The 13,506-nt window shown below is 41.1% G+C and overlaps 1 long non-coding RNA gene across 2 annotated transcripts in view; it reads right to left on the minus strand.

The window, feature by feature from the left end:
• The window catches only part of LOC115292855, a 55,715-nt gene extending 46,761 nt beyond the window's left edge, over positions 1–8,954 (minus strand). For both annotated transcript variants that reach the window (XR_003909176.1, XR_003909175.1), the window contains exons 1-2: positions 8,814–8,954; positions 2,559–2,624 (exon numbers count right to left, since the gene is read on the minus strand). This is a non-coding gene — a long non-coding RNA (uncharacterized LOC115292855). The remainder of the gene's footprint in view (positions 1–2,558; positions 2,625–8,813) is intronic.
• Positions 8,955–13,506: the final 4,552 nt, after the last annotated feature.

Below are 13,506 nucleotides of genomic sequence, written 5' to 3' on the forward strand. Positions count from 1 at the left end.
GTAGAGGAAAGGACTATAGTGGAGATGACATTTGAGTTTAGTCTTTGTAGGTGCATAGGATTTTTCAAGGAGTGGGGAAAGAGATTAGAGGCAGAGGGAACAATGAGACCAAAGATAGAGACAAGAATGGGCATAACTACTTGACAAATGGAAATGATGATGCCTATTTGAGGGATAATGGCCGAGAATAAGGATGGAAAGGTGGATAAGAGCCCAATTGTGAAGGTCTCTGAATGGTGTTTGGATTTCATTGGGATCCAACAGGCAGCCATCATAGATTCCTAAATAGGAGAGTGGCCATAATGGAAAGTTTTGATTTAGAAAGCTAGGGAAAGGAGATCAAGTAAGAGGCTTTTTACATTGGCCCAGGTAAATTATCCTTCATATCTTTCATAATTTCATCTGATTCTGTTCTCTCTCTCTTTTTTCATCTTCTAGTAAACATGCTAAATAAAGAATCTTTATTTTGGAGAAATAAGTGTGTTTGTCACACAAGCAACTCAGGTTGTCCCCATGAATGAAGTCCTAAAACATAGCAGAAAGGATATGAAAGAGCTGTCTTCACTTTGGATTTCTAGTTTTCATTTTTCTTTATGTGGGACATTACCGAGATGGGAGTAGTGGAAAGAGAAAGAGGGAAGAATGCTATATGTGTCATACTTTGTTCCTCCAAGAAAGCAGATTTTTTCCCCTTTTTCTGTGAGTCTCTTCAGATCAAATTAAGCAGTAAAAATATTCTAATTGAGCTGGGCTGGACTAAAGATGGATCCTTATCTACATACAATTACATGGTGTAATCTATGTTTCCAATTATACGACTCTTCCTTACAAGAGGAAGAGACTGAGCTTGTAAATAGATTCTCAGTCCCACTAAGAAAGAAGTGTGGTCACTTCTATGAGAGGAAGAAAATGTGCTATCATAAAGGTATATGACCCGTTCTTTTCTGTAAAGAGTGGAAGGAAGGCAAGGAGACTGGTAGACTCTTTGATGGGGATGGGGAAAATTTAATTCGATGGTGATGGCTGCTTTTTTAATGTGGGCTTTCCTTCTTTCTGGTCACTGAGCTGCAGCCATCTCACACTCTTCTCCCTCCAAATCAGAAATGTGACACACAGACTGTAGTTTTCAGTCTTGAACTTTTAATTTTCAGATCTGGTTTTGAACAAGTCATGAGACAAATTGTAATATTTTTTTCCTTCTATCCTTCTCCCCACCCCGACCCTCCCTTGTTTCAGATTCTCTCTAGGATCTTTTTATCTGAACTCCCTGGGGAGGCGCGTTGACACTGTGGGAAACACTCCATTTTCTCATATATAGTAGGAGGATACTCAATTATCAGTTAAAAAAATAATGATCTGTAGCCCATTAAAGAACTGAGAGCCTTACGCATTGAGTCTTTTAAGTGGGTAATTCCTTTAACCCGGTACTTCTTCTAAGCGGGTAATTCCTTTAAGCAGGACCCTTCATAGCCCTGTAAAACTGAAGACCATCTAGGAACTCTTGAACTGTTTCAAATTGTTTTCAAATGGGTCTGGATGCTGTTGAGAAATGCATAATTTACGACCTTAACACTTGATTAGGTGTTAAACGCCTGTCTGGAGAGATGTCCTTGGTAATCCAGTCATCATCTAGACTCTAATTATCACTTCACAGGAGAGGTAAGGCTGGGTAATTGAGAACCAAAATTCTTAAAGGGCTTGAAGTGGCCATTTTCTTATGCAGTTAAGCAAATTATTTCTCTACCTAGAAGGTGTCTAATTGGTAACAACTGATGAGAAAGAAGAAATGGTGTTATCACTTTCAGGAATGAGTTAGTCAGGGGGCTCCAGCCAAGGAAACAGAAAGTTGCATTGAGCACGAAGAGGTCTCTCCCATTTAAAATGTTCAGTTTTTAAAAAATACTTACTGAAGGAGGGAGAAAAGAGAATGCAGGAGACAGCCAAGAGAAGACAGAATGTAATTAAGAGCTGATGGCCTTACCTCTCCCCTGTCTGTCATTACTAAGGATTTTTCTCAGATGAGACCCAATTTCACCTTGTGTTAGTTCCCATTGATCACTATAAATTATTTAAGCCACAAATGCTATGCCATCCATTAAACCAGGAAAAGGGAATGGGGATAATGGGCCAAAATCTGCCTGCAAGAAGGGTCCCACTCTCACTGCTTCAGATAGGAAATAAGAGTAAGAGGTAACAGGTGGAGAGATTCCATTCTGTATCTTTTCTTTTGACCAGCCTCCTCCTCTCTCACACCCCTGTCTTCTACACAGCACCTCTAAGTGTGTCAATGTGCACAGTTAGTGCTATCAATACAAAAACGGGAATCTAAGACATGACCCTTATTTTTGGCAGTGTCCACTCTAGACAGACAGTGATGGGTAGCGTTGGGATTTAAAGGAGGCTAATAACACCTCTTTCTTCCTTTTCCAAATGTGAGACAAACGGATGGTTGCTGGAGAATGGGAAATCACATCGCCTTGATTACTAATAACATTGATTGGAGAACACAGACTGGTGGCCAGCGAGTTTGGCCAGTCATCAGTGAAATCAGCACTTACCTCTGGCCAGTGGCAGAGCTGGTCAGCTACGGGTATTCCCCATGATGAGGGAGTGGGAAGCCATCCCTATGGAGAGATCAAAATGCATGTATCTTTTGGAAAGCCTGCCTCCAAAAGTGGCTCTTCTGAACCCTAATCAGATAATCACAGGCTACCATGAGAAGAGTGGGCCTAGATTGTCTCTCTAACCCAAGTCCTGCATAGAAACATGAAGCTCCTTCTTGAGAGAACTTGGAAAGATGTTGAATGGAGACTAAACATGTACATAGTAAATTACATGTTTAATTCACTGCTTTTTATGGGTGTGAGGTTAGAAGTGCAATTCTAGGCAATGTTCTGAGAAATAAAGCTGGCCACATCCTGAAGAGCTCAGAAAGCTAAAAATGCACAGAACCACCATAATCTGAGTCACTATCCTTTGTGCCAGGGAATCAGAAGGTGTGCAGTCTGTCTCTGATTATTAGATATCAGTCGGACACAGCGAATGTATGGTGAGCAGAAGATGATGGCTAAACTTAAGCCTACATCTTCCAGGTTCTTCTGACCTTATTTATTTTTTCTTGATAGCATCTTTTGGGATGAGTACAAATGCAATGCATGTTTATCATAGAATTTTTAGAACATACTTAAAATATAAAGAAGAATATAAAAGTCAACTTTATCCTATCATCCAAAGATATCATTGATGCCATTTAGGTTTTTTTAAAAAATGTTTATTTATTTATTTATTTTGAGAGAGAAAGAGGCAGAGAAAGAATCCCAAGCAGGCTCAGCCCTGTCAGCACAGAGCACAGAGTGGGGCACGATCCCAGGGACCTGAGCCGAAATCAATAGTCTGATGCTTAATCGACCGAGCCACCCAGGTGCTGGTATGTTTTGTTTTTTAAAAAAAGTTCTATAAATAAGGTGATGGATGTTAACTAAACTTATTGTGGTATTCACTTCACAATGTATATATATATCAAGTCTTTATGTTATACACCATAAACTTATATGACACTATGTCAATTACACTTCAACAAAACTGGAAACAAATAGGGGCGCCTGGGTGGCTCAGTCAGTTAAGCATCTGGCTTTGGTTCAGGTTATGATCTCGTGGTTCGTGGGTTTGAGCCCCACGTCGGGCTCTGTGCTGACAGCTAGCTCAGAGCCTGGAGCCTGCTTCAGATTCTGTGTGTCCCTCTCTCTGCCCCTCCCCTGCTCATACTGTCTTCTCTGTCTCTCAAAAAATAAATAGAAAGCATAAAAAAAATTAAAAAAAACTGTAAACAAATAAAATGAAATTCATACATACAATTTTCCCAGAAAATTCCTTTTATACTATGTATGGAGTTTTGTGTTCTTTTCTGAATAATTTTTCATATCATCAAGTAGACATAAAAATATGATTTTAATGGCTGTGTAGCAGTTTGTTTAACCTGCTCTTTCTTGGGTATTTAGATTATTTCCCACTTTCTCTCCTAAGGACACCTTTCTTTTTTTCCTTTTTAAACTTTTAAAAATTGTATTTATTTTCGAGAGAGAGAAAGACAGAGCATGAGTGGGGCAGGGGCAGAGAAAGAGAGGGAGACTCAGAATCAGAAGCAGACTCCAGGCTCTGAGCTGTCAACATAGAGCCCTATGTGGAGCTTGAACTCATAAACTGCGAGATAATGACCTGAGCCGAAGTCGGTCATTTAACCAATTGTGCCTCCCCCGGCCTCCCCCACCTTTCTTATATGTAACTATTTATGTGTTTCTCTGAATACTTCTTAGAATAGAGGTGCTGGAACTGAGGGTTTGAACATCTTGCAGCAGTGCAATGCTGATAAGTATCTTGCAGGGGGAAAAAAGCCTTGATTTGTAGCATTTGCCAATTTCTATGGTGTAAATACTCTCACTGAAGCTGATTACAAGCTACCAATGGTTTGACACCTGCCTTGAAAAAGTCCTGAACAATTAACAGTTGGTTCTTATAAGCCAGCATAGCAATGCAAGGCTTTGAATGCATATTTTACCTTTTCTCTTCAGGAAATATTAATATTCTTCCTTCCACAGTATGTGAGATGGCCTACTTAGATCCTGCTTAGGGTCTGACCACCCCAGTTGGGTCAGAAACTGAGGTAGAAGGTAAGCAAACCTAGAGTTCTTTTTCTCTGAAGGAACCAGGGCCATCTGAGATGATATGTAGGAAAAATAATGTTTCTTTCTAAAGAAGTGTTCCACACATACAAACGTTGTAAAAGGGGAAAAATTAAACTCAGGATTTGTTTTAGATTTTATGAAAGACCAAGTCCAAATATTTGCTAACCAAAATAGTATCTCTGTGGCTTTTCTATCCTTCATATTGATGCAATGCTATTAAATATGACATTTAATCATCCTGTATATGCCAAGAAACACGACTTCATGGAACAGAAAGGGACCCTGTAATATTGCTGGAGCATGGTAATTCTCAGAGAGCTGTAGCCTTGGCTCGGCCACTAACTCTGTGACCTTCAGTAGATCCCCGGCCTTTTCGGTTGATTCCTTATATATGAAAACCAGCGGGAGCCTTAAAGTTGCAAATCTGATTCTGCCATTCCTTCATTCGAGACCTTCTCTGAATGAGTTCCCCATGTTGGCATTAGGATAAAATATCACATTCTATTCATGGTTTACAATGTTACGTGGTACAGCAGACAAACTCTAAAATAACCTCCAACCTGTCTGTCGGCAAAGCCTAGAAGCTCTGCCTTCAAAATATATCAGGAAGCTGAATATACCTCCATGGGTGGTGCTATCTCTCTGTCCCAGTCATCATCATTTCCACCTGTATCACTGGGATCACCTTGGAACAGATCTGGCCTCTACTCTTGTCCCTCCTTGCTCCACCACAGGGTAGCCAGGGTGATCCTCTTAAAATGTAACTGTTCCCGTCACATGCCTGCTCAAACCCCCAGTCAATGGCTCCTATCAATGTCTCCTTTGTGTCATACATCCAAGGAGATCTTTCAAGTCTAGCAAATTTATCTTGGATAATTACCTCACTGTCATTAAAGCCATGAGATTTGGATACAGTTTTGTGGTCTTTTTCTGTTTTTTTAAACAACAGTTTTAACCACTTGTACACACCATGGCCTGTACTAGTTAGTACTCCATGTTCAAAGCACTTTTCTGGATACAGAGTATGTATTTGTTGCAAAGTATAAATGTTGCTTGGACAGATGGATGGCTATATTAGAAGATACGAGATTAATATAGAGCAGACTAGGTGTTTTGAACCGAATAATAGAACACAAGTTCTTTGGCCATATTATTTAGATAGAACTCTGAAAGTAATTCACCCAACCTATGATCTAAGTTATTTATAAACTATGTTATGTAACACTTTTTGCAAATGCTCAACTTTAGGAGCTTGGCTAACCATGACTGTAAAGGAGGAGAATTAAGCCACACAACATAGAGAGAGAGAAAGAAGTCAATGTTTTTGGCCTGTGCAACTCACAGGTTGGGATTTTCATTTAGTGAGGTGGGGAAGGCTGCAAGAGAAGGCTTCTAGCACAGGGATTAAGAGTGTGGAACATTTCTATCATAAATCATCAGCAGGATCTCACTGAATAAATAATATAAAGTTTAACACATATCTCAGAAATTTTACAAACTGTTTTGAATGTTGGCTTCAATATGACTGTGGGTGGAGACAAAGAACATTCTATGCTTTTACCCCTTATCAGTATGTGCTGAGGTAGGTGTGCCTCCATTCACAGAGATCATCTCCCAGTGTGAATTGGATTCTGGGCTGGCCCTTGGCTCAGATTTACTCCTTGTCCTTCTGCTCTGCTCGGTATCACAGAAGAGCTGATCATTGCAGACTGGGTTTCCTGGACTCCCTAAGCGGAGGGCTTTTGCCTGTGCTGGTACCGTATGCCCTCACATGAGATGAGAGCTTGGGAGGAGGGAGAAACCAGGGCATTCCTCTTTTCTCTGTCGGACTCATGCAGCATCACTAGCAGGGGCTGAACGCCCTCTGGGACACCAGATCCCAACGGACAGGCCCTCTGTCCAGAGGGTTCTGGCCTCTCTCCTTGCCCCTGGGCTCTGATAACACTACCTCTTCCCTCTGAACCTCCAGCCTCAGGAGTCTCTAGCTTCCTGTAGTTGCTGATGTCTGGGCAGCCTTCCTGTCCCCATTTGGTTTCTCAGTTTAGAGTGGTTTCTATTTGCCTAGTTGTTTTCCACAGATTAAGATTCCCAGAGTGGAACAGAGAACTGGGATAATAATTTGCTGTATCACTTATTTCAAGGGGATTTGAGCCTTTGACTTGAGTTTATCCTCTATACTTGCTTTGTCCATGATGCTATTATCCATCTGGGCGAAGTGGGTTATGGGTTTATGGCCCTCATGCATTTTTATCCACTAGGATAGGACCAAAAGGGTTGATAGTAGTCTTAACATCATTTCTTTGATGTTTGATTTTTTCTCTGCTGTCCCCACCCTGTTTGGATATCTTCATGAGAAATTCTCTAACTTCTAAGGTTTACCATTTCGTCTTTAGATAATTCTGCTACAAATTTTAATTTTTTAATTAGAACACTTTGCATTAAAAAAAAATCCAACCCAAAGTGGCTTTAAGAAAAAAATAGCATTTATTGGCTCATTTAATTGATAAATCCAGAGGGAATTTTTAGGTAAAGCTTTACTTTGGGCTCAAATGATGTGTCTTCGATCCAGTTTTCATTTTATTTTTCCTCTCTCTCCATTTCCTAGCACATCTTTTACAGGGTTGTTTATGTCCTGAGGTAGGCTCACTTTGTAGCCCAAAGAGGGCTCTCAGCAGCTCACCAAAACTCAAACAACTCCTGGGATGGCCTCTCCCAGCACTACCTGATTCATGTCCCACCCCTCATGGGTCTGCATAGGTCAAATATCCCTAATTGGGCCTGCCTTGGGTCCTGCTCCCACGCCTGAACTAATTCACTGGCGTGGGAGCAGGCTGGGGGAATGAGCTACCTCGGTAGGCCTAAGAAAATACGCAGTAAATGGGATACTCTGATTTTTTTGTTGTTGCTGATACACTGATTTGCTGAAGCAAATACATAGCTGGCTGGCCCTGGGAGTGTGGCCAATCCCACCCACACTATATGATTCAAAAAGTCAGAGTGAAATTAGTTAGAAGGAAAGGAGAAATGGATCTTAGGGATTCCCGAAAACAAAACAAAACAAAACAAAACAAAAGAAACCGCCATGAAGACAAGGACAGAGAGTCATTTTGAGTGTCTGTTATTATTTTACCTAGGTTAGGTGAAGGATTCTTGAAGGTTTACATTGGACAAATGAAGGCTTCCAGGGCATATTAACAATGACAGGGCACCACAATTCCAAAATTTGTAAGTAAAACGAAAGGTTCTATCTTAAGAAGGTAAACTCTGAATTTCCAAAGCTCCTAGTGCAGCAGTAAAACTATTTTGATTCAGTTATACATCAATAAACAATACATGTATAGGCACATATGTTTGGAAGGGAAAGACAAAGAGAAATAAAAAAGAAGCAATTTTTTTTTTAAATCCAGGCTTTTGACATAGCAAAAATACATGGAAAATGAGCTGGTTTCTGAGACAATGTGCAATTAGAATGGAAAATATCACACCAATTGTGGAGGAAAAGGCTATCAATATAAAAAACATGTACTGGACCCCCATGAGAAATGCAGCCAAAATTTCATTCGATAATTTCATCGCTTCATCTTGCAAAGTGGTAACTGTGGCAACTGAAATGTGCTTTAAGGGTCTATACCTCCTTACACACCTCAATTTGTGGCAGGTTGTTTATTTGTTACTCTTTTTCATATAGGCCAATGAGCAGTTAAACTGAACAAAGCTTCCCTTCTTCCCCCTCCTCCTTCCTATGTCTTTTTTTTTCCTTTTGGTTTGGCAGGTGTCTAGATTTTTTATCTTTGCGTAGGACAATGAAACAGCTGATGAGCTGGTAAAAGTAACAACTAGAACAAAACTGTAACTTCAAAAAAATGAAGTGAACAGAGTCACTCAGTCCTATTCTTACTGTTAAATCATAGTTAATTATTTATAAATTAAAAAGAAAGTACTTAAGTCTTGGTAACTGCGGTTGGTTGGTAGAGGAGGGCGTAGGACTAGACGGAATTTAATTTTATTATTATTTTTTAATTTTTATCTACTTTAGCACTTTTTTCCCCCTCTTTTGTCAAAGTAAACTCTTAGTTTTTAAGCCTCCGAGACTCTGGGAGGGATAAAGGGACTTGTTGTGACAGAGCTTACCTGTTGAGGTTGTTTTTTATGTTAATCAGCTACACTAAGTAATTCCGAGATGGCTTCTTTTCGAAAGTGACTTGAATCCACTGTGACAACAATAACACACTGCAACAGAGATACCCAGAGCTGTTGTGAGATTCCATTTCAACTGCTTCTCCAGCAAAACGACAGGGGGGGGGAACATCTCAGTGAGCTGCTGTAGTGCTCAAAATGTAGTAGCTAAAAATAACAACCACTTATCATTCCTGACAAGTCAGCGTGTATGCTGGGTGGATTCGCTGATCGGAGCTGGACTCGCCCCATCTGAGGTGGGCACAGGCGTGTCCCTGTGGTCAGCGGCAGCGCTGGCTGGGGCAGGCTGGTCTGCGATGGCCCTGACTCCCATGAATGGAGCTCCACTCCATTTGGTCTCTTGTTCTTCTAGCAGGACTGTCCGGACTCGGTCAGATAGCAGTAACAGGGTTCCAGAGGAGAGTGGAAGTCTGAGAAGTTTCTGGAGGCCTACGATCTGAATCGGAACATTTTCACATTTATATTATTCTGTTGGTAAAAGGAAGCCCAGATTCAAGAGGAGAGGTTGCAAATAATGTCTCTGGTGGGAGGAGCTACAAATTCCCATTGGATGCAGGAAGGCAAGAATTCGAGCCCTATTTACATCCACTCACCACAGAAAACTTGAGTATGCTTAGCTTACATGACAAACACCTTATTTTTAGGGGGAAGAGTAACATAAAAATACACATTATGTGTGAAAGAAGTTCCCAGACCCAATTTGGAAACAATCTGGTTTATTAAAATAGAAGCACCCTACCCCAAAATCCATTTTTAGTTTTCTCATTTCTACCATTTGTTGACTTTTCCACTCAATGTAAAGAGAGAAACTTTCCTATTTAACTTACTTTCTTGTTTGGATTGTAACTGAATTATAATTAGTGTGGAGTTTAGCTTTTTAATACTATCAGAACATGTTTTATTCTTCTGAGTTTGCTTTTAGGTATTTAAAAAAAATTTATTTATTTTGAGAGAGAGAGAGACAGAGAATGTGATCAGGGAAGGGGCAGAGAGAGAGAGAGAGAGAGAGAGAGAGAGAGAGAGGAAGACCGAGGATCCCAAGCAGGCTCTGTACTGTTAGCACAAAGCCCTTTGCAAAGCTTGAACTCATGAACTGTGAAGTTATGATTTGAGCTGATATCAAGAGTTGGACGCTTAACCGACTGAGCCACCCACGCGCCGCAGCTTTCAGGTACCTTAAAATGAATTGCTACCCATAGTAGAATACTTGAAATTATTATGTGTAAAGGAAAATATTCAATTATCTGCTTTTTTGAGAAATACCAGTTGAGTGAGTCCCTCCTGAGCATTAGAAGATGGGCTGGGTGCTAGAATACAGTGGGGAACACGACAAACAAAATCCCTACCCTTAGAAAGCTTCCGTTAGTGGAGTGACAGGAAGCAAGCAAACAAATGAAGCAGGCAAACCCTCACTGATGGGGATATAGGGTAAGAAGGCTACAGCAGGGCATTGCAAGCCTTCCTTTCAACAGAGACAGTTCTCATTTATAGGGGAGCAGTAGAGGTGAAAATGAAGCAGCAATTAAGGAAAAGAAAGCACCCAAGCAGGGGGCCACAGGAAGAGAGGTCCAGAACAGAATGACCCTGATGAGGTCTGAAGATGGCTCAAAGCAGCATCTTAGGAGCAGAAGCTCAGTGGAGCAGTCACCCTCACGACCTTGTTATCCATATCCATTCAGATCATTACCCCCTGCGTGTGCTTTCTGTCCCAGCACCAGCACCTATGTCTCTTTCTTACACAGCTGCGTTCAGGCTGCAGAATGCACTTTCCCTGCAATTCCCGTGAGCTGAAATCTCTGGAAATGTGTACTCTGCAGGACAGCCTTTCACTGATCACTGGAGGGTATAGGGGTATAAATTCTCTGGCTCCTTTGCCCTGGTGGGAGTGCCTCCCCAGACCTCTCCTACAGAACTGACCAAAGTTGGCTTCATTGGGGCTTTGCTTATCTTTCTACCCCCACTTGGTTTCCTTTCTTACCTGGGCACACTTCCTTATTCTATTGATTTTTTTTTTCCTGGAATGCTTTTTAATAAATGGATCTCACACAAATTCTTGTCTACAGCCAGTAACACTGCAGTGCAGTGAAGGAAGAAAGAGGCAGGAGATAAGATTCCAGAGACAGGCAGGTCAGGCAAGGGTTTGCAGCCACAGTACAAGCTGGGCAATGACACACCTAACTTACTCTTTTTTTTTTTTTAAGATTTATTTATTTATTTGGAGAGAGAGAGAACGTGAGAGCATGAGCAGGGTAGGGGCAGTGAGAGAAGGAGAGAGAGAATTCCAAGCAGGCTCTGCATGCACTCTCAGCACAAGCCCAAGGCAAGACTCTGTCTCATGAGTATGAGATCATGACTTGAGCTGAAATCAAGAGTCAGATGCTTAACCGCCTGAGCCACCTGGGTGTCCCAGCCTAACTTACTTTTTAAAAAGATCACTCTGTTTGCTAGTGTGGCAATGGCTGGACGGAGAATTGGTTGGAGGAGGGCAGAGGAAATCCTCAAATCAAATCGAGGGCCAATTATCTTCCCCTGTGCGATTTCTACCATTATCTTTTCAACTCGGATAAAATGATGTACCCTTTGACTATGCCTCGAAGATGGTTTGAGGGTGAAAAGATGATTTGCATAAACTTTTTAGAGCTCTGGAAAATAAGTACCCAATAAAAATCACTATTATTATTGATAAAAACAAAAATAGCAATGCAAGCTCATAACCAGTCTCTGGAGAATTTTCATACATTAATGGGAAAATTAAGTGTTATATTAAAGACTAAAGCAACTGTTTCTACGTTTCTCTTTTGTTCCTACTGTTGTTGCTCTCTTGAGTGTGTGTGGAAGCTAAGGAACTGATGGAAATGTTTGTGCCCTAATCTGGTTCACCCTGGAGTACAGATGAGGGGTCTTTTGACAAATGGCACTAATGAAAGAAACATTCCAGGTTTTTCTCCTTTGAGGGGAAGGGATAAATTAGTTTGAAATTCAAAAAGAAACACACCTGATAGATAAATGGAGATAAAACTGTCGTTGAAAGACACTGGCTTATGTTCTAGGTAAATACACACACACACACACACACAAAATCTCCATGCAGGGCCAGGGAGGGAGTGGATGTGTGTGTCTGGGTGTGTGATGTGTACACGCACGCAGGCTTCGTAGACTTGCTCTGCTCACTGAATGTTGTTTCCATCCCAATATACGGAAAGTGACAGATGGACCAGCAGTGGCTGAGAAGCAGTTACACATATCTGGCCAGCATGGTTTTGATTGTATGTTGTGTTGTCAGCCAGCCGCACACCAGAACTATTATTTTCGGAGGCTGGAAGAGAATCATCCAACATCAATGAGAAGACAGAGAGATCAGGGAATGAAATAGACACTGTGTACGTGTGTGTGTTGGGGGGTGGTGGTAAGGAGCAATGGAGACAAGGTGGGAGGTGCTTTCCCATCTACTTAAGAAGTTCTCCAGTTCCTTCACATCTCTTGTTCCTCTCCGTGGAAAGACCATCCTTCTGTCTTTTGTAAAAATGCTTTGAAGAAGATGTCAGTCAGTGTAGTTTAAGCTACATCCAACTACCTGAATTCACAGATGAACTCACCTAAAGCAATGCATTCTGGTGTTCAGTTTCAATTGCTATTGTACCCGAATTCTCATAATAAAAATCTCAAACCTGAAATAAATATGTGATACATAGTTGTCTTAGGATTGCATATCTTCAAAGAACCCTGTAAATATTTCTTATCTCGTGGTTTTCTGAGTCACACTGCAGGCATAACCTCAAATGCATTAGAAAATGGCTGACATACTTGAATGTCAGAAAAACAAATATTTAGGCTCAGCACCTGAAAAGATTACATACCTCAGTAAGGCCAACAAGTCAAAAAAAAAAAGTCTGCAGGAAAAACAAGCAAGCGTTTGCTTTTCTACTTCTCCATCAACACCATTCTGGTACTTTGCTGTTTGTGCTTTAAAATACAATGTGGTTGACAAAAGACGTCAACATCAGCCCAAACAAGCTAGTGCCGTCTAGACTCTACCATGATGAGGATGCTTTAAGTCCCTTTTTTCTTTTTTCCAAATAGAAGAAATTGACTCCTCAAATCTCTCTCATCACCCCCCCCCCACTTAGAAGAAAGGGACATTGCAGGCCTGTGTTATTAAACTAGATCTCTGCCATGTCTCAACATATCATCCATTGGCCCATTGGGAAGGTTGGGAGATGGTTATAAGAGTTGGTTTTGGAAAATGGTAGAACGAATGACAGAGTTTCATGCAACAAGCCTAACAATCGCTACCCATGTAGCTTTCAAGATCTCAGAGACCCAGTTCTCAGCCACCTGTGCCTCATTCTCTTAGGCCCTCATCCTTCCCAGGGCCTCTCCAATGCTTAGCTCACTGCAACTGTTGTAAGCATGCTCACACTAACTTTTGAGGATGGCCTTTTCTTTTAGATTTTTAGGTTTGTTTTTTTTTTAATTATACCATATAACATTTCCACTACAGAAAACCACAGTTTAGAACATAGTAAGGGCTTAATAAATATGCACTGAATTCGACACCAGGGGTGGTGGTGAGGGCTCAGTCAGTTGGGCGTCCGACTTTGGCTGAGGTCACGCAACTTGTGAGTTC

This window comes from Suricata suricatta, chromosome 5, assembly GCF_006229205.1.
Source record: "Suricata suricatta isolate VVHF042 chromosome 5, meerkat_22Aug2017_6uvM2_HiC, whole genome shotgun sequence".
NCBI classification, from domain to species: domain Eukaryota; kingdom Metazoa; phylum Chordata; class Mammalia; order Carnivora; family Herpestidae; genus Suricata; species Suricata suricatta.